Consider the following 23,189-nt stretch of genomic DNA (forward strand, 5'->3'; position numbering starts at 1 on the left):
CGCAAGGTCACACTGATCATGGCTTTGTGGGGATTTTCTCTCTCTCTCTCTCTCTCTCTCTCGGGTTGCGACTGCATCTATTCCCACCTTCCTGTCGGGACCCTAGTTTCACATTGGTGTGTATGCCAGTGCTTGGTAATACATGGTTCAATTGTCTGCACCAAAAAAAATAATCAGTGCAAGGCTTTGTTGAAAACATCAGCCTCTGGTTTGTGCTTTCATCTGTTCAAAGGAATTGGAAAGCTACCCATTTTTCTTCAGAAGGTAACAATATCACAGGGATTCAAAGTTCCGAAGCATGCGATTCTTGCGAATCACACCTCGTCAGTGGAAATAAAAAAACTGTAACTAGTCACGATGCACCTGTGATAATGATCCTGTAAGATTTTGCATGCAGCTAATGAGCCACTTAACTAATGTAAATGTCGAAAAGTTCAAGAATCAAGCTTTGGATTGCAAAAGCATTATGTAGAATGGTAAAACAAGTGGCAAGAAAGTTAAATTATTCCGAGAAAATCCATGAGACATTGCTTTGTTCAACATTGTGAATGGGACCTGAATAGGCAGTGAGGACAAATTGGGACGTAGAATTGTTCACACAGACTGCCAATGCATGGTCAACAGTATGGAGAATCTTGTGGGAAGGCAGCCAGAGAAAGCGAGGTAAGGTATAAATATTGGTGCAAAGTCAAAACATAGAATAACATGGACATGAAAAAAAGTAGCAATAATGAAAGATGAATGTTTTACTATCACAAAGAAATGCATACTGTCGACACTCAGCTCTATCACACTACCACCTCTCTTAATTCCTCCACTTTTGCTTGTCTGAAATCCAGTTAAAATCCTCCAGTTAAACTTTGGGAAGATTGAAGCCATTGGGCGGTATTCTCCGTAGCCCGATGTCGAAATCGTGGTCGGAGATTGGGCAGAGAATGGATGCCCATGCCAAACTTGGAGTCGGCACCAGCTTGACGCTGGTCCGCCATTCTTCCCCCCACCTCCAAAATGGCGTAATTGTGACATGCGCCACGAGCAGTTTCAGCGCCTTGGCGTGTCAACAGCTGGCCCACCTGCGATGCTCTACCCCCGATGGGCCAAGTTCCCAACGGCGCGGGACACGTGTGGTGCCAACCGTGTGGGAACCCGGCATGTTGGCTGCGGACAGTATCCAGCGACGCCACACTCGGCCGGATCCGTGGTGCTGGCCTGGGGTCGCTTCTGCGCGGGTTGGGGGAATTGGTGGGTTGGTCCGGGGGTGGGCTGTGGGGTTGCGGTTGGCGAGTTGGGTTTGCGCACGGCTGGCACCATAATGTACACCGCGACCGGTGCAGGTCATCATTTGTGCTCATGCTCGGCCCGAGACCCAGCCATCCTGCAGCTGTTTTCGGCGTGATCCGCGGGACTTTCACTCGGCGCCTGTGCTAGTCCCTCACCGTACCGGCATTGATGAGGGATTGGCGCGAATTCCCTGTCGTGAAAGTCCACACATAATACACTGGCCCCAGCACTTAGTCTCCAGAATGGAGAGTCCATTGTCTCTAGTCCATGCTCCAATCTCCAGTCCCGAAGGACTGAATCTATTCCATCCCGGCTGAGGCTGGACCAGACTGTTCTCAATCTTGGTGCCATGTTAGAACTTGAAATGGGCTTCCGGACATCTTGTCCTTATTCATACCATTTATTTTCACCTACGTATCGTTGCCAAGCCCACCCTTGTCTCAGCTCATCTGTCCTGAGTGACTTCTAATCAACATTCTGAGGTTTACCATTGACCTGAAACTTAACTGGGACTGCACCATAAATAAAATGCTTACAGGAGTAAGTCAGGAGATAGGATTCTGTGGTGAGTAACTCACCTTCTGCATCAAAAGAGCCTATTTACCAACTACAAGGCAAGGGTGTGTTGGAATAGTCCCCTTTTGTGTAATGAATGCAGCTTTAACACTCACGCATCTTGACACTATCCACGCCAAAGCACTCTGCTAGACTGGCATCTTATCCACCACTGACACACAGTGGGAGCAGTGTGTACCATCTACATGATGCATTGCAGCAACTCTCCAAGGCTCCATCAACAACACCTTCCAAACCCACAACCTGTACCGGTAGAAGAAGCAAGGTAGCTGCTGTGTAGGAAGACCCACCTGCAAGCTTTCCTTCAAGTCACTCCCCATCCTAACTTGAAATATTTTCCCATTCTTTCATTGTCGCTGTGCCAAAATCCTGGAACTCCCTATTTAATAGCACTATGGTTGTACCTACATCACAAGGACTGCAACAGTAGATGAAAGCAGCTTACCACCAATTTCTCAAGGGATCTGTGGGAGGGCAATTTACGCTGGTCTTGCCCATGCTAGATGCTCGCATCCCATGAATACATTTCAAAAATGTCTAACCTCCATCAAGCTATGGTCATCCAAAACTCTGCTGCTTGCGTCTTGGTTCCCATTCACCATCATCTCTGTGTCATTACTGCCATTCACCATCATCTCTGTGTCCTTACTCCCATTCACCATCATCTCTGTGTCCTTACTCCCATTCACCATCATCTCTGTGTCATTACTGCCATTCACCATCATCTCTGTGTCCTTACTCCCATTCACCATCATCTCTGTGTCCTTACTCCCATTCACCATCACCCCTGTGTCCTTACTCCCATTCACCATCACCCCTGTGTCCTTACTCCCATTCACCATCATCTCTGTGTCCTTACTCCCATTCACCATCACCCCTGTGTCCTTACTCCCATTCACCATCACCCCTGTGTCCTTACTCCCATTCACCATCATCTCTGTGTCCTTACTCCCATTCACCATCACCCCTGTGTCCTTACTCCCATTCACCATCACCCCTGTGTCCTTACTCCCATTCACCATCACCCCTCTGTCCTTACTCCCATTCACCATCACCTCTGTGTCCTTATTACAATTCACCATCACCTCTGTGTCCTTATTACAATTCACCATCACCCCTCTGTCCTTACTCCCATTCACCATCACCCCTCTGTCCTTACTCCCATTCACCATCACCTCTGTGTCCTTATTACAATTCACCATCACCCCTGCATCCTTAACCCCATTCACCATCACCTCTGTGTCCTTACTCCCATTCACCATCACCCCTGTGTCCTTACTCCCTTTCATCAGCATCCCTGTGTTACTCCCAAACACCATCACCCGTGTCCTTATTACAATTCACCATCACCCCTGCATCCTTAACCCCATTCACCATCACCTCTGTGTCTTTACTCCCATTCACCATCACCCCTCTGTCCTTACTCCCATTCACCATCACCTCTGTGTCCTTATTACGATTCACCATCACCCCTGCAACCTTATCCCCATTCACCATCACCCCTCTGTCCTTACTCCCATTCACCATCACCTCTGTGTCCTTATTACCATCCACTGTCACTGTGCCCTTACTCCCATTCACCATCACCCCTGCATCCTTATCCCCATTCACCATAACCCCTATGTTCTTACTCCTATTCACCATCACCTCTGTGTCCTTATTACCATCCACTGTCACTGTGCCCTTACTCCCATTCACTATCACCCCTGTGCTCACTGACCTATATTAGTTAAGCGACATACTGATTTTAAAATCCACATCGATCTTTTCAAATCCCTTGATGACTTCACCCCCTCCTTAATGTAATTCCTCCAGCCTCACAATCCCTCCAAGATATCTCCACTCATCTAATTCTGGTCTTTTGCATCCCCAATTTTAATTTCTTCAACATTGGTGGCTGCACCTTCAGATGCATTGGCCTAAATCTCTAAAATTCTCTCCCTATACCTGTATGCCTCGCTGTTTCTCTTTCTCCCATAGGAAACTTGTTAAAAGCTACCTTTGATCATGCTGTTGACTGTCTGCCCTAATATTGCCTGAAAACACAAACAGAAAATGCTGTAAGAACTCACAGGTCTGGCAGAATCTGTGGAGAGCGAAAGAGCTAATGGCTGGAATGCTCTGGCCATTGGCCATTGGGATTATCTGTTGCCGCTGGCAGTGCACCCTCATCTGCGAGTTTCCCAGCAGCAAGGGGTGGCTTCAATGGGATATCCCAATGACAAGTGGCGGGTGTAGAGAATTCCACCTCCAGCGAACGGCGCGCCGCCGTGAAACACACGGCTGAGGATCTGGAAAATCCAGCTAACGTTGCAAGTCCAATGTGACTATTCGCTGGGGTTCCAAAGAAGTGTTAACATTTTCTCTCCACAGATGGTGCCAGACCTGCTGAGCATTTCCAGCACTTTCTGTTTGCATTTCAGATCTCCAGCATCCGCAGTCATTTGCTAATAGCACCTGACATGACTTGACGCCAAAGTTTTCTTTACAATGCTCATGTGAAGCATCTTGGCACATTATATTCTGTGAAAGGTGCTAACGTTGTTGTTAGTGAGTAATGTACCTGAAGTCAAAGTAGCAGCATCCAAAATATCCAGAATATAATTGTGAACCGTAATGTAATGCAAAAAGCATCTTGCCAGGGATAAAACAACTTTGCATAAAATTTCTCATCTTTGAATCTTGGCGAAGTTTGTGACTGCAATGACGAAGATATATCAGTTGACACTCTCTGAATACCGTGGGCCAGTGAAGGGAGTTGTGCCTGCTAGCTTGAGAGCCAGCTCGAGCCCAGCATAGCCTCTTTTGGGAAAGGCCCACCATTTTAAGTGCTAATCAGGCACTTAAGTGGACAGGCCTTCTCTGGGATCAAGGACATGAGGTGGGGGCAAGTGTCCCCACTGCTGCCGTCTATCAGAAGCAGGAAGCTCTGCATTGTTTGCATTACCAGTGGGAGCAGTGGGTTCTAGTGCATTATCGATAAGTGAATGTGGGATGTGAACCTCGGGGGCGGATTGTGGGGAACTGTTCCTGGCCACATCTGGTCCTTCCTTATGGGCGACTGATAGCCAATGGCCATGCACCATATTTTTTTCACTTACTACTATGTTCTGTGCTATATTTCTGCACATGCTGGGGGAAGATTTCTACCTCAGTTTGTGGGTTACAGATATCTTTAAACATATTTTTATAATTAAATTTACAAGTTGGCTGCTCAGTGAATGAATTCCTCTAGCGGAGTTTTTCAGTAGTCCAAAGCTTTATATTTAGCACAAAGGGCCAATTCACTGTCAACACTACGGACGGGATTCTCCTACCCCATGCCGGGTCGGAGAATCGCAGGGGGGGGGGGCGCCATTGGCACCAGCGTGGTCAGCGTGGTGCCGGTCGTGGCCCCCCAGCAATTAATCGCATGTGATGGGCCGAGTGCCCGCGGAGTTAGGCCGAGTCCCGCCGGCGCCGTTCACGTGTGGTCCTACCCGACGGGACCTCGCCGTTTATGTTGCGGGGGGCGGCCTGTTGAGGGGGCAGGTGAGATCTGACCCGGGGGGGGGGGGGGGGCTCCATGGTGGCCTGGCCCGCGATAGGGGTTTACCGATCGGCCGGCGGGCTTATCCCGGTTGGGGCCTATGTTCCTCCACGCCGGGCCATGTTGTAGCTCTCCACCATGTTGCGTCGGGGCTGGCGCGGAGAAGGCAACCCATGCGCATGCGCAAACACGTGCCGGCTGTAGCGCGCATGCGCGGAACCCGCAGCGCCCGTTCTGACGCCGGTATCGGCAGCTGGAGCAGACTGAGGCTTTCCAGTGCTGTGCTGGCGCCCTGTGCGCCGCAGGATCGTTGCTCCTCGGGGCCTGTTGATGCCGGCGTAAACGTTTACGCCGGCGTCAACACTGAGCCCCAGAATCAGAGAATCCCGCCCTACATATCTGGCCATCTTGGAGAACAAGACAAGGAACATAAAATGGTACCAGGATATTGCTGACGTTATTCAGGTAGAAAATAGACTCTGAAGAAAAGAAAACTAGCATGTGACTCAGACTTCAAGGACAAGACTGCTTCCAGACCTATTACTTCGATACACAGACAAATCCCGAACTAATGGAGAAAGATCAATCTCTACGACAGCTCAGGATTTCTGGTAAACCTGATGTAAACTGGAAAGTATTTAAGCAGCAATTTCATCTATACCTTTCTGCATCTGATTTAGATAATGCCAGTTCTGCACCTGATTTAGATAATGATTTAGATAAGAAAACTTACATTATTCTTGACAGTGACTGGACCACAGGCTATTGAACTGTTTAACTCTTTTCAATTCTTCACGGAAGAAGATAAAAAGAAATATAATGTCGTCATTGAAAAATATGATCTGCATTGTAGAACTCAAATTAATGATACATATGAAAGATTTATCTTTAAGAAGAGAGTGCAAAAAGGTGGCGAATCTGTAGATTGCTTCATAGCAAATTTAAGATTCAAAGCACAAACCTGTAACTTCTCTATATTGTCAGGCTCTATGATCAGAGATCAAATGGTTTTTGGTATCACAGATGAGAAACTCAGAGAATGTTTATTAAGGCAAAAAAGATTTGAAATTAGAAGATGCTATTGAAATGTGTAGAGTGAATTCATTGTCTAACAATCAGTACTCTGAAATTCTGATAAATAATTTAATTAATAATCTTTATTGTCACAAGCAGGCTTACATTGCAAAGAGGTTACTGTGAAAAGACCGTAGTCGCCACATTCCGGCGCCTGTTCAGGTACAGAGGAGAATTCAGAATGTCCAAATTACCTAACAGCACATCTTTCGGGACTTGTGGGAGGAAACCTTTATTGACACTTCCAATCCACAAATAGTACATTCGATTGAGACGGAATCCGAATGGAACACACCGTTACAAGTAAGTAGTTCAGAGATTGTTTTCAAGTTGGACACTGGAGCTTCCCCAAATGTGACAAACACTCATGAATTATCACAACTTATTCATAGTCCGAAGATAGAGAAAACTAATTGCCAATTGCGTGATTACAAGGGTAACACGATTACTTCATTAGGATCATGTTATCTCTTAGTGACAAATCACGACCCTGTGATATCCTTATGGTTCGAGATTGTTGAATCCAATAGATCTTCACTACTATGTGCACAAGCCTGTTAGGATCTACACCCTGTTAAAATAATTCATAGCACCAGCAAACCTTTTCCACCCATGCAGAAAGATATTGAAAGAATCCTCACTCAATTTCTTCAAGTATTTGAAGGTATGGGTACTCTTCCTTTTCAATACAAGATCCAACTGAAAGGGAATGTCAAACCAGTGGTACAGCCTCCAAGAAGAGTTCTTGCTCTGTTACATGATCATCTGAAGCAAGAACTGGAACGCATGCAGAAGCTTGGAATCATTTCCAAGGTAACAGAACCGACAGATTGGGTCAGCTCAATAGCATGCGTCAAGAAACCAAATGGAGAATTAAGAATCTGTATTGATCCGAAATATTTGAACATGAATATCAAACGTGAACACTATCCAATACCGAAACATGAAGAGATTACCGGCGAGATGGCAAATGCAAAGATTTTCTGTAAGCTGGACGCTTTCAGAGGTTTTTGGCAAATGCAGCTGAGTGACACAAACAAGAAACTGTGTACGTTCAACACACCGTTTGGTTGTTACTGTTTTAACAGAATGCCATTTAATCTCAGCATCTGAGATCTTTCATCAGGAACAAATGACAGAAGGCATAGATGGAGTCTGGGTGCATGTTGGTGACATCATCATATGGTCATCTATGCGTGAAGAACATAACGCTAGACTATTGCAAGTCTTCTTGAGATTACACAAATTTGGGTTGAAGCTAAATTGATCTAAATGCAACTCTGGTATCTATACATTACAATTCCTGGGTGATCAAATCTCAGAGCCTGGTGTGCAATCAGATGATGATATGTTTGCTGCCATTCAGAAGATGACAGTCCCAGAGGACAAGAAAGCAGTGTTGAGATTCCTCAGCGTTGTAAATTTCCTTGGAAAATTCATATCAAACCTCGCTTCAAGAATGACAGCTTTACATAACCTTATGAAAAAAACCACAACGTCTTCGTGGACTGAAGAACACAACACAGAATGGTTCAACCTCAAGTCAGCATTGACTACCGCACCTGTCCTTTCCTTCTTTGATGCTGGATGAGAAACAAAGATTTCCATAGATGCAAGTCAGAGCGGAATTGTGGCAATCTTTACAGACACCTGTCGTTTATGTATCGCGATCAATGACTACCACTGAGCAAATGTATGCTCAGATAGCAAAAGAGTATTCAGGCTTACTTACTGAAATTCTAAAATTTCATGACTACGTCTATGGACTACCAATGTTCACGGTCGAAACAGATCTCCGACCATTAGTTCACGTCATTCACAAAGATTTGAATGACATGACTCCTAGACTACAACGTATCCTTATGAAGTTAAGACAATTTTCAACTTATCTATACTTCAGATAAAGATCTTATAATAGCTACTGCATTATCTCATTCTACCAGCATAGAAGAACAACAACCAGAGATCATTCAACAGATTGAAGCTCAAGCGCAGCTTCGAGCTGAAACTCTTCCAGTTTCTTGGCAGCACAAGTGGAAAGCATGTGGCTTCACAGCTCCAGGGTCCCAGGTTCGATTCCCCGCTGGGTCACTGTCTGTATGGAGTCTGCATGTTCTCCCATGTCTCTGTGGGTTTCCTCCGGGTACTCCGGTTTCCCCCCACAGTCCAAAGACGTGCAGGTTAGGTGGATTGGCCACGATAAATTGCCCTTAGTGCCCAAAAACGTTAGGAGGGGTTTTGGATTACGGGGATAGGGTGGAAGTGACAGCTTAAGTGGGTCGATGCAGACTCGATGGGCTGAATTGCCTCCTTCTGCACTGTATGTTCTATGTTTCTGATGAAAACTTCAAACTCATCAGATATGTGAACAAAAGGCGAAATGTTGCAAAGAGTCATCAACCATCTAAAGAATGGTTAGTTGAAAGGATACTGTTTGAAACTCAGAAACATTCAATCTGACCTCACTTTTGTAGATGGTTTTCTACTTCATCTCGATTGTATTATTATTCCTAATACACTAAGACCCATGATAATACGGAAAATACATGAAGGTCATCGAGGCATAGAGAAATGTAAATGCAGAGTGAGACAGGCAGTAAATTGGCCAGGAATAAATAAGGACATAACAAATCAAATTCTAGAATCTGAGACCTGCCAACACAATCAATCGACTCAGAGTAAAGAAACAGTTATAGCGCATGATCTTGAGAAGACTCCATGGTCAAAGGTTGGCATAGATCTTTTTCACTTTCATGGTCATGATTATATTCTAATCAACGATTATTTCTCAAACTATCCCGAAGTGACTAAATTGTCTGATTCCACTTCAAGATCCGTGATCAAGGCAACAAAACAGATTTTTTTCTCATTATCGGACTCTTTGCAGAGTGATGACGGACAACGAACGTTGTTTTGATAGCTATGAGTGGACAGAATTTGCTAATGCATACAATGTGACTCATATGCAATTACTAGTCCTCTCTATTTGTAATCCAATGGCAAGGTTGAAAAAGGTGTTCACATTGTGAAACAACTTTCCAAAAAAGCTCTTGACGCTGATTCAGATATGTTCTTAGCTTTGCTGAATTACAGAGTTACTCCTCTTCCAACTGGTTCATCTCCTGCTCAATTGTTAATGAACAGAACGTTGCGCACACAACCCTTCCAGGTATGTGACTACCAAGATCCAGATCTTCAGCCAGTCATCAAGAAAATGCAGCATCAAAAGAATCTTCAGGAGAAATACTACAATGAACATGCAAAATCACTGGAACCACTTAATCCAGGTGATCAAGTGAGAATTCATATTCCCAGTGGAGGGTGGTCTGATCTAGCTAAAGTCATACGTCAAGCAGCACCTTGTTCATACATCGTTCAGGTGACTGATGGTTCAATCGTCAGAAGAAATCGTTGAGCTCTTCTGAAAATTCAATCTTCTTGGACATTATTTCCGAGTCTTCAATTTAATGAGAATTTATTTTGTACTACAACAACATCTACCAAGATACCAGATGACTTCCAGAAGACATTCAAGACATCTACCACACCCCTGACTGGATTGAGGAGATCGTCCAGAATAAGAAAGAAATAAGACAGGCTTAATTTCTCAAGAAATCCAAATGAACTGTTTGAATAATTTTTTACTCACTTGTTAACTTAGTATACATATCAATATATTATGTACTTTTCCTTTTTTGTCATGTAAAAAAAGTCTTAAAATAAAGGGATGTCATGATATGTATCGTACAAGTGCAGTCATGGGTTAACAAGAGAGACTACATGAAACTCAACATTAGATGGCGTTACTAACTGATCATATATAAGGCTGCGTCTCTAGGCATGCTGGGGCAGAGCTGATGGAACATAGAACATAGAACAGTACAGCACAGAACAGGCCCTTCGGCCCTCAATGTTGTGCCGAGCAATGATCACCCTACTCAAACCCACGTATCCACCCTATACCAGTAACCCAACAACCCCCCCTTTAACCTTACTTTTTAGGACACTACGGGCAATTTAGCATGGCCAATCCACCTAACCCGCACATCTTTGGACTGTGGGAGGAAACCGGAGCACCCGGAGGAAACCCACGCACACACGGGGAGGACGTGCAGACTCCGCACAGACAGTGACCCAGCCGGGAATCGAACCTGGGACCCTGGAGCTGTGAAGCATTTATGCTAACCACCATGCTACCGTGCTGCCCATGGAGATTTCATTATAGAAGGATAGCATGAGATTGAGTCATAGTGTAGTTTATAAATTAGAGAGATTATTGATTGCTGTATTACAGATTATTATTTTATTATCTGTTACTCAGCAGCATGTGTGAACCTAATCAAGATCAAGTAGTATAAAATAAATTAGTTTTGATTTAAACTTCTTAGTTTTTATATTCTTTGTCAACACTACATATCTGGCTTCTTGGAGAACAAGACAAGGAATATAACAGGTGGGGGACCCTCAAGCTAACTCAGAGATCACGGCACCCTTTCAAAATGGCGGCCTGATCTCGGAGGAGTCGGCCTGGATGGCAAGTCCAGCTCCCCACTGCTGAAAACATTTCTAAATGCGGTTCGACTGGAGAGAAACTCTCTAAGCCCCCCAAAAAATAATGAACTGTGAGTGAATACAGATCTTGATCTCACCCATAAAACACCCATAAAATACCCTGCAAAACTCCCCCAAAATGACACTTGGGGCGATTTAATGGCGGCGTTATGCTTAATCAACAGTGTGACAAGGCCGTTAGACTGTGGGAGAAGCTAAAAACCAGAACCGCACCAGGTACTCATCAGTTTGCGATTTAACCGACAAAATTAGGATCCCGCCATAGCGTGGCGAAAAACCTATAATCACCACATAAAGCAAATTTCCATACAATTATCGGGAACGACGCCCATCTAATAGCCCCCCATGATCTAACGGCCTCCCCAGCAAGTGGTCACATGGGCGCCAATTCGTACATATTTTCAAAAATGTGAAGCTGGCGGGAGGGTAGTAGCCATCTTCATTCCCAGGCAATGACAATGAGCCCGGGGGCACTAGGGTTGTTGCCCCGGTGCTCAGATGGAGGTGTGGGGGCGGCCCTGGGGGCCAGTCTCGGTTGGGTTGGCACACCTTCGGTGGTGAGAGGTTGTGAAGCCGGGGGGGGGGGGGGGGGGGGGGCAACCCCAGCCCCTGACTGTGGAGGCCACTGGCCGCTCAGATGAAGGCGATTGCAAATTGGGAATTGGCAATCATAATTAATTGAGCATTTCACACATACCAAATGGATTTCTGTGGGTGGCCATGTAGCATGTGGGAGTTATTGCCTAGCATCCCAATTAGACTGTGATGCCGGGACACTGTGCCTGAACACTCCGGGAGGCAGCACCACGGATGCGATGGCCAACATCCAAACACCCAGGGCTGGTCCCCAGCACAGCAGACATTTCGATGACCAGAGGGTGGGTGTGTGCACCAAGGAGGGGACAGGTACCCGGTCGAGGTAACGTTACGTGCGGGTGTCTGGGGCACAGGGTGGGGGGTCCGGTTAGCAGCGCCCCTGCGGCCGGTGGTGAGTGGGCTCTTCGGAGGCCACCCCGGTGGTGGGGAATGAAAATTCCTGGCCAAAGTGTAGAAGCATTTGGCCAGGGCATGAACTATCGATGGCACTCATGGATGGATGCATGGGCAGAGGGACCATACATGCTGTTCCCGTAACAGCCTCCCCGAACAGGCGGCGGAATGTGGCGACTAGGGGCTTTTCACAGTAACTTCATTTGAAGCCTCCTCGTGACAATAAGCGATTTTCATTTTTCATTTTTTTCACATGCCACACCAGTGAATGATGGTGTCTGGGTCGCAATCATTCAGAGTGATCACGTGGAGATGCCGGTTCTACCCTGGCCCCAACAATAATGCTGCTGTGCTTTGATACGACTGCTCAAACATTAGCATGTGTCAAGCCTTGCTTATACTTGCCAAAATATAACCACTGTCACCAATATGCAAAGCACTTCAAATAATCTGGAACTTGAGAGTGAAGGGGTTAAATGACCTAGACCACAAATTCCAACAAATTGACGAACCAGGCAGGGGTTCTCATGATGCTGCATCAGAAATTGTGGGGTATTCGAGCATTGCAACCCCTATGCAAGTTTTTGGGCCCCATCTTATTTCATGGCTTACATATAATTCATCTGGGTTGTGTTCAGTGTGTTAAACTACTGTCATATTCCTCCTCTCATGATAAGAGTTTAATGTTTGGAAATATTTATTCCTCCATTTATTCTCCATGAATGCTGCAAATTTGAGATTTTCTGGAATAACTGTCTCTCAACTGATGGAAATTTCCAAAAAATTTTGAATAAAGATCCACTTCAGTCACCTGGAAAATATAGAGCTTGATCCTAGCTTGCATTGTGCTTTCAAACATGGAGTACAGCAACTAACAATTAATTGTACATTTAGATCACTGCTGGATCAATACGTGTTCTTTGATTGTTTACCAGTGTTACAAAGCTCCCTGGTCCTCAGTCAGAACATTGACTTCAGAATTTTAATTGTCTCTGCATCAGGTTTCTCCTCCTTGTAATGCTAATACTGCAGTCGTATTAGAACACTGCACGCAGCAGCACAAACCACAGCATTTGCACTGTAATATCAGAGAGAGAGCATAAAACGTAACTTCAAATGATGCTATCCCTTGTTTTGGAGACACGGAGTTGAAGGCAGCAAATGGCAACGATAGATGATCAGTCTCTTGGCTGAAAGCCAGGGTAAGCACTCAGCCGATCTATCCTGGTCAGCAGTGCAGCTTTTACTAGTTTGTATCAGCTCTCCTCTGGCCTCAGAAAAGGACTAGTGTAGGGTCTGGACAGGTGGAGTGCAACGGTTCTTTCCATTTATGTAGATGTCAGAATTTGTGTGCCAAATCGTCCATCCTTGGGACTGTCAGAGACTGGATGTATGACTTGGAAGCACTTTTAAAAAAATATATTGAGAGTACCCAATTCATTTTTTTCAGAGACATCGGGCAGTGCTGTGAAACTCGCCTGAATGGTTACCCAGAAAATATTAGACAGATTAAAACCTCGTCTAACTGTTGGGTATCTCAAAGCTGACCCCATAATCTCTCACACTGAACCCCTTCGTCTACGTTGTTGACCCTCCAATTCCTGACTACATCCCCTGACCCCTCAGTTTCCCTCCCTCCCACCTGATTACCCTTCCTGGTCACTTGGCTACTCCCCTGACTACCTTTCAGGCCTCTTTGACCAGTAACACTCCAGGAGGTGGGGGTGGGGAGGGGGTTGGGGGGAGGCGGTAATGGTACTACTTTGCTGGGGACATATGAAAATGGCTGTGCATTGTTTAATACTGGACACTTATATGAAGATATTATCAATGGAAATGTGCCTCAAAACTCTCCAGGTTTAATTTTCCAATTGTTCACATTTGACAAATGGCCATAACGTGCATCAACTGATTGGAATAAATCACATAAATGGAAACATATATAGAAAACAGAAGCAGGAGGAGGCCATTCAGCCCTTTGAGCCTGCTCCGCCATTCATTATGGCCATGGCTGATCATCAAGTTCTATACCCTGATCCTGCCTTCCCCCCATGTCCCTTGATCCTTTTAGCCCCAAAAGCTATATCTAATGCCTTCTTGAAATTACACAACGCGGACAGCACATTGGTAAGCTCTGCTGCCTACGCCGCTGAGGACCTTGGTTCGATCCTGGCCCCGGGTCATTGTTTGTGTGGAGTTTGCACATATTCCCCTTGTCTCCGTGGGTCTCACACCCACAACCCAAAAAGATATGCAGGGTCGGTGGATTGGTCACGCTAAATTGGCCCTTAATAGGAAAAAAATTGAATTGGGTACTCTAAATTTATTTTTAAAAATAAATTACATAATGGTTTGGCCTCAATTACTTTCTATGGTACTGAATTCCACAGATTCACCACTCTCTGGGTGAAGACATCTCTCCTCACCTGAGTCCTAATAGATTTACCCCTTATCCTCAAATTATGACCCCTAATTCTGGACTCACTCACCATTAGGAACCTTCTTTCAGAAATCTAACCTGTCTCATCCTGTTAGAATGTTATAATTTTCTATGAGATCCCCTCTCACTCTTCTAAATTCGCACATCTGTTACTCTGGTTTCTGTCCAATTATTGCCAATAAAACTTATCTATTTAGAACCAGAATTGCCCACTAGTTTACTATATTGAAAGTATGTCCCAGTTACATTGTGCCGATACCATGTAATTTCCTGGTGTATACTCATTTGGCTGCAGGGACAATTTGTTATGGATTATGTTGTTTGCAGAAGCAGATTTCAAAAGCTTTCACAGAAGAATTACAGCAGAGTCTAGTTAGTCAGGGTGACTTTGTGGCAGGCTTTCTGGTTAACTTTGTGTTTGTCCATCATACCGAGACAACTTGGATTTCCCATGGGAAATCTCCCTCTCATTCGTGCTTTATAAGGAAGAGGAGGCTCAACAGAGGGACAATAGGTGGATAAACCATTCACTGGCAGTCTACAAGCAACTCTTACATGGTATGACAGTGTGGAAGTAACTTCTTACGTTGATTTTACATGAGCAGATGGTCAGCTGCAGAGCTGTACTATCTAGGACTGTGTCCATGGCAATAGCACTCAGTTGTCTCCTCAAGTTCTCCGTCTTGAACGCCTCCTTGTTGCCATACAAAGGGTGGGTGTATGACCAACCTGACCATCCTCCTCACTAATACATCAGTCAGCATCATTCCTACATCATCAGTCATCAAAAATGACGGTTCTATCACTTAGACATTTTCCAGTAATGGCATCATTCATGCTAGTCACAGGATTTTGCCAGACAGTTTTTTTACCTAAACAATCTGTACAAAGTCTGGAATACATCAGCACCCAAAATTAGTAAATCTTGTTGAAGTGACTGTCCCTTCAAAGATAGCCAACACTCTCTCAAAGGCTGCAAAAATATCTGCCCTGTATCTCCTGGACAAGCTTCTGAATGCAGGCCGAACACAGGCACTGTGCTCATGAGCGCCACACACAGTCTGAAAATTCAGGAATGGTTAAAAAAAAAGAGTTTGCATTTATATAGCGCCTTTCATGATAGCAGGATGCCTTTTACAACCAATGAAGTTCTTTTGATGTATGTATATCAAATGGTCAAACAAGGGCTAACACTGCATGAGCCAACTAAGATCAATTGGGAAATAAATTTCTTGTCTGAACATTAGGTTGGACGCACTCTGAGGGGAGAACGAATCATGAATACTTACCCTCTGCCACCTTGGCACCAGTTCACACCACTATAACATGCTCTATGTTTAGGGTAAGCAGAAGGTCTAAGGACCTTATAGGCATCACTTTCACCTGATTGGCAATATCATACTTTGCATCAAAGAACCAGTCTCAATATCCGTAGCTTTTATTATTAATTTTTAAAAATCTTTTAAAAAATGTTTTCCAATTAAGAAGCCAATCCACCTACCCTGCACATTTTTGGGCTGTGGGGGTGAGACCCACGCAGACACGGGGAAAATGTGCAAACTCCACATGGACAGTGACTTGGGCCGAGATCGAACCCGGGACCTCGGCGCCGTGAGGCAGCAGTGTTAACCACTGCGCCACCGTGGCGCGCTCACAATATCCAAAGCTACCTGGAAACCAACCACTTTGGAGGAATCCACGACACCAGAATATCATTTGCGGATCTCAAACATGGATCATTCAATGCACTTAAGCCTAAGGATAATTTTTTAAAATAAATTTAGAGTACCCAATTAATTTTTTCCAATTAAGGGGCAATTTAATGTGGCCAATCCACTTACCCTACACATCTTTTGGGTTGTGGGGGCGAAATCCACGCAAACACGGGGAGAATGTGCAGACTCCACACGGACAGTGACCCAGAGCTGAGATTGAACCTGGGACCTCGGTGCTGTGAAGCAGCAGCACTAACCACTGCGCCACCATGCTGCCCTGCCTAAGGCCCAATTTGGTGAGCGATGAGAAGAATATTACAATTTCATACAGAAATGCAATTCTTTAATAAATTTACTGCAGCAAAATCGCTTCATATTGAAACCTTCTTGGACTCTCCGAGAGGATACGTGCACATTATCAGACAAATGTTATGTCCCATCTTGATGAATTGCAGTTTTAAGTGCCACTTTTTCTTTTTTCCAACAATGTACCGCGTATCCAAATCTCATAACAACAATGTGTCCTGGACCCCGAGCAAGCATTGCAGTTTCTCTTCAGTGAGATTGCAATTAGCGTGGTATCTGGGGCAGATTTCCGCTGTGGATGCTTGGCCAGTAGGAATTCAATTCCTACTGCTGAATCTAGTTTGCTTTTAAAAGAAGTGCAGATGGTGAAACTCTTTCTCCAAAAGCCCAAAGAGAGGGATATGGCTAGCATTTCTTCAACTGCTTCAGCCGCACCGCCATTCAAATTTTCATCATCTCAGAGAAGCACCAATTCTAGGAAATTTTACTGAAGTTGTTCCTCACAAAAATCAGAGGAAACCCATTAAACACAGGTAAGATAGAGAGGAGTAGGCACATTGAAATCAATACTGGCAGTAGTTCAGGTCTATAATTAGCAAACCTTTGACTGTGTGTTACAGAGGTTACCTTGAATGCGCAGTGATGGCCCAACCATTTTGTGATCCACATAGTATTTGTGTTAATGATACTTTAAGTAAGGTACACCAGGCTGGCATTGCCTGGTTATGTGGGAAGGTGTGGACTCAGTGCACCTACAGCCCAGAAATCTAAAGCATGAAGCCTCTGGACGTAAATTGTTACTGGCAGTGATTTAAATCTTCCTCCACTGACAGTCTGGTACCTCCAATGCTGAGGTGATATGGGTGTGACTGCCAGCTTACTTTTTGTTTATTAATTCCTGCAATGTGGGTCTCACTAGCTGGACCAGCATTTATTGTCCATCCCTAATTGCCCTTGAGCTGGCAGTTAAGAGTCCACATTGATGTAGATCTGGAGTCACATGTAGACCAGACCAAGTAATGATGGCAGATTTATTTCCCTAAAGGCCATTAATGCGTTTTCACGACAATCTACAATGGTTTTGTGGTATTCTTTGTGGGCAGCACGGTAGCATGGTGGTTAGCACAAATGCTTAACAGCTCCAGGGTCCCAGGTTCGATTCCCGGCTGGGTCACTGTCTGTGCGGAGTCTGCACGTCCTCCCCGTGTGTGCGTGGGTTTCCTCCGGGTGCTCCGGTTTCCTCCCACAGTCCAAAGATGTGCGGGCTAGGTGGATTGGCCATGCTAAATTGCCCGTAGTGTCCTAAAAAAAAAGTAAGGTTAAGGGGGGGGTTGTTGGGTTATGGGTATAGGGTGGATACGTGGGTTTGAGTAGGGTGATCATTGCTCGGCGCAACATCGAGGGCCGAAGGGCCTGTTCTGTGTTGTACTGTTCTATGTTCTATTGGACTTTAAATTCTAAATGTTTTATTGAATTCAAATTTCTTCACCTGCCGTGGTGGGATTTGAACCCTTATCCCCAGACCATTACCCTGGGTCTCCGGGTTACGAGTCCAGTGACAATACCACTACGCCACTGCCAACATCATCTCTAAAGTTGGAGTTGTTGCTGATGACAGTCCAGGAACATTAATGTAACATCTTACTTGTGTTATAACAATGTCTGTTTTTCAAAGTTCACTTCCGTGTTCAAGTTGTACAATCTGGCCTTGACTATTCCGCACATTTGGGAACATTTGCTAATTATTCTCAGCTGCCTCCACATCATGGGCAGGATGTGGAGACGTTACGAAAATAATATCACAGGCTGCTGGATCGAAAGTAGTGAGATCTTGATCTCATTAGATATACAAGTCAGGAGAGATGTAAAATGGATTGCCGACTTGGTATCACTCATTTTCCACTAATATGCAGAGTCAAGATTGATCCCCACCATCTTGAAGTGAGCGAGTTGGAACACTTTAAGACATATAATATTGTCCTCACACCTCTGCCATTGTCATGAAACATTTCAATCCAAACCTCCATAGATTATATAAAATTTAGAATATACAGCACCGAAACAGGCCACTTTGCCTAACTGGCCAGTGCTAGCATTGGTGCTCCATATGAGCCTAAACAAACTAAAAGTAAAGAAATTAGTTTCGTACTCAGCTACATCACCCATAAACACTGGGGCAACAAACAGTCTTGAGACACAAGCAGTCCATGTGAATAAAAATCCACTTAATCAGAGTCATACCACCACATTCTTAAAGTACTTTCTAAGTTTTAAAAAGCGTCACTATTTTAAGGGTTTTCTGTTTTTAAATTCAATCAAGCATAACTGCAGATGTTTGTCCCCACAACAGAAACACACTCCTGTTCTATGAAGCCTTTGAAATATTCCGTGTGCAAGGTGCTTTTTTTCATGAAACTGAGAAGTGTCACATTTTCCAGCCTGAGCAAAAAACAATACAGAGAAACAAAATGACAAGTTTGCAATGTACAAAATGGCTGAGATATTTATCGTGCCCTACGCTTTGGTCCTGTACTCACCCGTCCTTCTCAAAGCTGACAGCATTTCACCATTAACTAGGCAGAGCTCTCAACCTTGCAATGTTGGCAACACGAATGCAAATCCTCTGCAGCTTAAAGATAAAAACAACTCATTCGAAAAGGTAGAGAGAAGATTCTCCTCGACTTAAGTAAATGTGAAAGCTGGAGCTGCTCGCATATCAGTAACACAGCTGATGTGTGGATGGAGGTAATGTGAGCAGTTTGCAATCAGCTACTGCAGTTTACACTGCTCAGGAGATCCCTGAGAAGGGTAATTAATCCCACTACTAGTCTCGAGCTCCTCTTAGCTCACAAGGCCATGTTGTATAGGGATGCTCAGGTTTTTAAGAGGGTCGTAAAAAAAATAATTTAAAGGGGAAAAGCACTCTGTGCAATACCTACTGTGAGTTGACTGGAATCAGTCACCAACCCCCTGACAATTTAATCCAACAGAAAGGTACGGAACTGCGCTTGCCTGAGTCCCAAGAAAACATTGCAAATTTGGTCTGATGTGAACAATTAATGAATGAGCAGTGTATTCTCGCTGGATGGTAAATCTGCAGACAAATTAGGAATGCACCTTCATCGCGAAGATGATAATGAAGACGGTTTATATAATTTTCAGAAAATACATGTTCACTGTCACTGGATGATTTCACACAGCAGCAGGGCAATTTGTGCACCAGGAATGGATATTTGAAGCATCAATTTGAAATCGTTTTAAGTTCCCCTAATGAGGTCACACAGTAAGGGAACTGAACCATCCGCAGCAGGAAGATTATCAAGGGCGCTCCTTGGTCTGTGTCAGGAGTGTCTATTGCGACCATTCTAACTGTTCTCTGCATTCCCAGAGCAGGGAGCGGAGAGTCACCCAGGTTTTTGATTCTGGCTCACAGTCCAATGCCAACTCTGAAGACACAAACAGGTTTGGTGTGTCCCACAACCTTTACCCCCCCCCCCCCCCCCCCCGACACTCCTGCCATCGCTATCCCACACAATGATTGACCAGCTTTCTCTCACTCATGACCTTCGTATTTGAAGAGAAATTGTTCTTATTGTTGGAAAAGGTGCCAGCAGATGTTTGAGACTGATGGGACGGGATTCAAGGAAGATTTAGCCCCTTTAAGAGTGGGGCGGGGAGGGCTGAAGAAGGAAAGAAAACAAAACACCAAATTTATATTTAAAAGAAGGAATAGCTGACATTACGTCAGTCCTGTGGCAATGGCTTCCTGTTACAGTGTTTTATGATGCTCAAAACTGTCCCCCATGATCAGGCGACTTTTACCAGAACACAGCGAGCACTGTGATGAACAAAGTCTCTCCCCCTCTCCTGCTCCTACACAGCTATTTTCTCAGGATGAGTTCCAATGTCATTGCCAAATTAAGACTATTCTAATAGGACTCATTCAGACTTATTTTCATTTCCTCAAGCCTGCCTCCTGATTTTAGTTGACTCAGACATATCCAGGTAAATGCAGAGCCGAGGCAAGCCCTGTGATACATAATATCAGAATCTGACCGTATGAACGGTGACACCAACAAATGGTGACACCAACAAATGAATGAAGGACTAATTCAAAAACAATTCCACATCCGATGCTGAGTTTTCCTCTGCGAAGATATGTGGTTGCCATGGTACTCATCTATGTGCAACGTTATTTTAATGTTTCTAAAGTATAAAATGCATTTCAAAAACAATTTGGCTGAGAAACAGATACACTGAGTTTTACTTCTTGATTCCCCCATAATTATAACTGAAGACACTGAAGCAGACAGACTGAGAGGTCCCAGGTTAAATCCCTCGTCTCTGTTCAGCCAGGCAGTCTCCAGTGAGGCAGCATTTGAGATGATACTAATAGACTCAGGACCTGTGTATTAGGAATAAAGGCCGAGATCCTCTGGCTTTTCACACCGGTGGGATCTTTTGGATCCCCCCTTCCCATCGCCCTCCCATCCAATCCACCCCCACCCCACCCCCGCTGCGGGTTTCCCAGCGGCATGGGGTGAATTCAGTAGGAAATTCCATTGACAGCAGCGAGACCAGAAGATCCCACTGCCGGTCAACGGTGGGCTGTCTCCTACCGCTGAGAAACACACAGTGAGGAGGCCAGAGAATATCACCCAAAATCTCTTGTGGCTGATTATAAATCAATGGCTGGAACTGTAAGTGCATGCGTGTGAATGCCCCCAAGAGAGAACGATTGAGCTTGGCTGTGATGCTTTCAACAGCCAAATAGCCTTATATCCAGTGTCTAGCTTAACATATGAATAACTGACACTGGACTGAGATACTGGATTGGTGGCAACACCCGTGGAACTGTACTTTAGAAAAGTCAGGCTTTAGGCAAAGAAGGGGATGAAAGGGGAAAAATTGAGAAGAAATAAGGATATCTGGGGGAGGCTCATAGGTAGCATTTTATTGGTCTGACAATTAGTAGGCCTCTGGTGCAAAGTGCCATATTTAGAAAGACAAGGGCAGCTGACACCTGGGAATGCCACCACATGGAAATTCCCCTCCAAGTCACTCACCATCCTGGCTGGGAGGTATATCACCGTTCCTTCACTGTCACTGGGTCAAAACCCTGAAGTTCCCTCCCTAACAGCACCATGGGTGTAACTACACCACAGGGATTGCACAGCTTCAAGGAGGCACCACCTTCTCCAGGGCAATTCGGGATGGGCAATAAATGCTGATGCCCATACCCCGTGGTCGGGAGAGCGCAGACGGCCAACTGAGGGAAAAAAAGCTATTGCACAGGGAAAAAACATCAATAAAGTTGCTGTCATTTGTTGGACATAGGGCTTCGCCCATTGTCAGTGAGAAATCATATGATATTGTAGAAAACAACATACGACAGGCTGACAAAAACAAACTTCTTCAAGAACCAGCAAAGAGAAAAGATCAGTTCCACAATGGTATGTGGCCATAAAACAATATGGATATCATGCAACCGGGTAAGTGAATTGCATAATAAAGAACACAGCTAAGAAGTCAATTCAGCTATTCCCTAGTCCTATAAAATCTGAGCTGGTAGCACTCTCACCTCTGCATCAGGAGGTGGTGGGTTAAAAAATCAAGGCTGATTTTTTCCAATGGAATGCGAAGGGGGTATTACACTGCCGGAGATATTGGGTTGGATTCTCCAGTCCCCAGCCGTATGTTTTCCGGCAGTGTGCCGTTTGCGAGTGGGATTCTCTACTTCCTTGTTAATGGTGCTTCCCATTGGAGCCAGCCCATGCCACCGGGAAACCCACGGGCGGGGGGTGTGCTGCTGGCGGTAAGAAGGAATCCCAAAGGCCGCAGAATTCCAGCCATCGTCTTTCGGATGAGATGTTCAACGATGCCCTCCCCTATCCTCTCAGCTGGACGTATAGACCCAATGGCTCTATTTCAAAGAGGTTGGGCAGGATTCTTCGGTCGTCGACGCCAAAATCGCGTTTGGCAATTGGCCGGGGAATCTCCGTTTGCCCCAAAATCGGGTGTGGCCTCTGATGGGCCGATTTCCCGATGCCATGGAACACTTCTCCTTTTTTGTTGTGAACTCGGCGTGGCGGCTGCGGACTGAGCCCAGCACTGCTACAGTCTGGGGAGGAGCCATTCTGCGGGTGGGGGGGGGGGGGGGGGGGGGGGGGGAGAGGTGGGGGGAGGGGCTTTGGCGGAGGCTCGGGGCACTGGTGGGGGTGGTCTGGGGTGGCAAGGGGGGATACTGGGGGACAATATGTGGCAGACCGGGCATGCACGCGGCCGGCGCCATGTTGCATGGCACGGCCACTGCAGGCTACTGCTGTGTGCCAGCCCAGCCACGGACCCGGCAATTCTCTGGCCGTATCTGCACGTAAAGCCGGGGCCTTTACGCTGCGTGCCTGCTAGCCCCCCACCAGACGGAGGATCGGTGGAGCTTTTGCGTCATTTACCCTGGCGTAAAACGCCACTGTTCCCATGCCGGCGTCTGCCCTTAGTCTTCAAATCGGAGAATCCAGCCCGTTATTCCTGGTCTCCAGGCCAGTATTTATTCCTCAGGCAACATCGCTCAAACAGATTATCTGGTCATTATCATGTTACTGTTTGTGGAACTTTGCTGTGCACAAATTGGCGACCACCTTCCCTCTATCAGAACGGTAGTGCACTTCAAAAATACTTCACTGGCTGTGAGGGGTTTTGGAAGGTC

General features: G+C 45.3%; 1 protein-coding gene across 8 annotated transcripts in view; it reads right to left on the reverse strand.

Moving 5' to 3' along the window:
• The window catches only part of dlgap3 (discs, large (Drosophila) homolog-associated protein 3), a 1,017,459-nt gene that overhangs the window by 247,500 nt on the left and 746,770 nt on the right, over window positions 1-23,189 (reverse strand). The window contains exon 1 of one of the 8 annotated variants that reach the window (XM_038801116.1): window positions 19,021-19,096. The exons of the other annotated variants lie outside the window; for them this stretch is intronic. The gene's annotated coding sequence lies outside the window, so the exon portion shown is untranslated. Of the gene's footprint in view, window positions 1-19,020; window positions 19,097-23,189 lie in introns of those variants that run through there. 8 annotated transcript variants of the gene reach the window in all.

The sequence above is a fragment of the Scyliorhinus canicula genome, chromosome 1, assembly GCF_902713615.1.
Source record: "Scyliorhinus canicula chromosome 1, sScyCan1.1, whole genome shotgun sequence".
Lineage (NCBI taxonomy): Eukaryota > Metazoa > Chordata > Chondrichthyes > Carcharhiniformes > Scyliorhinidae > Scyliorhinus > Scyliorhinus canicula.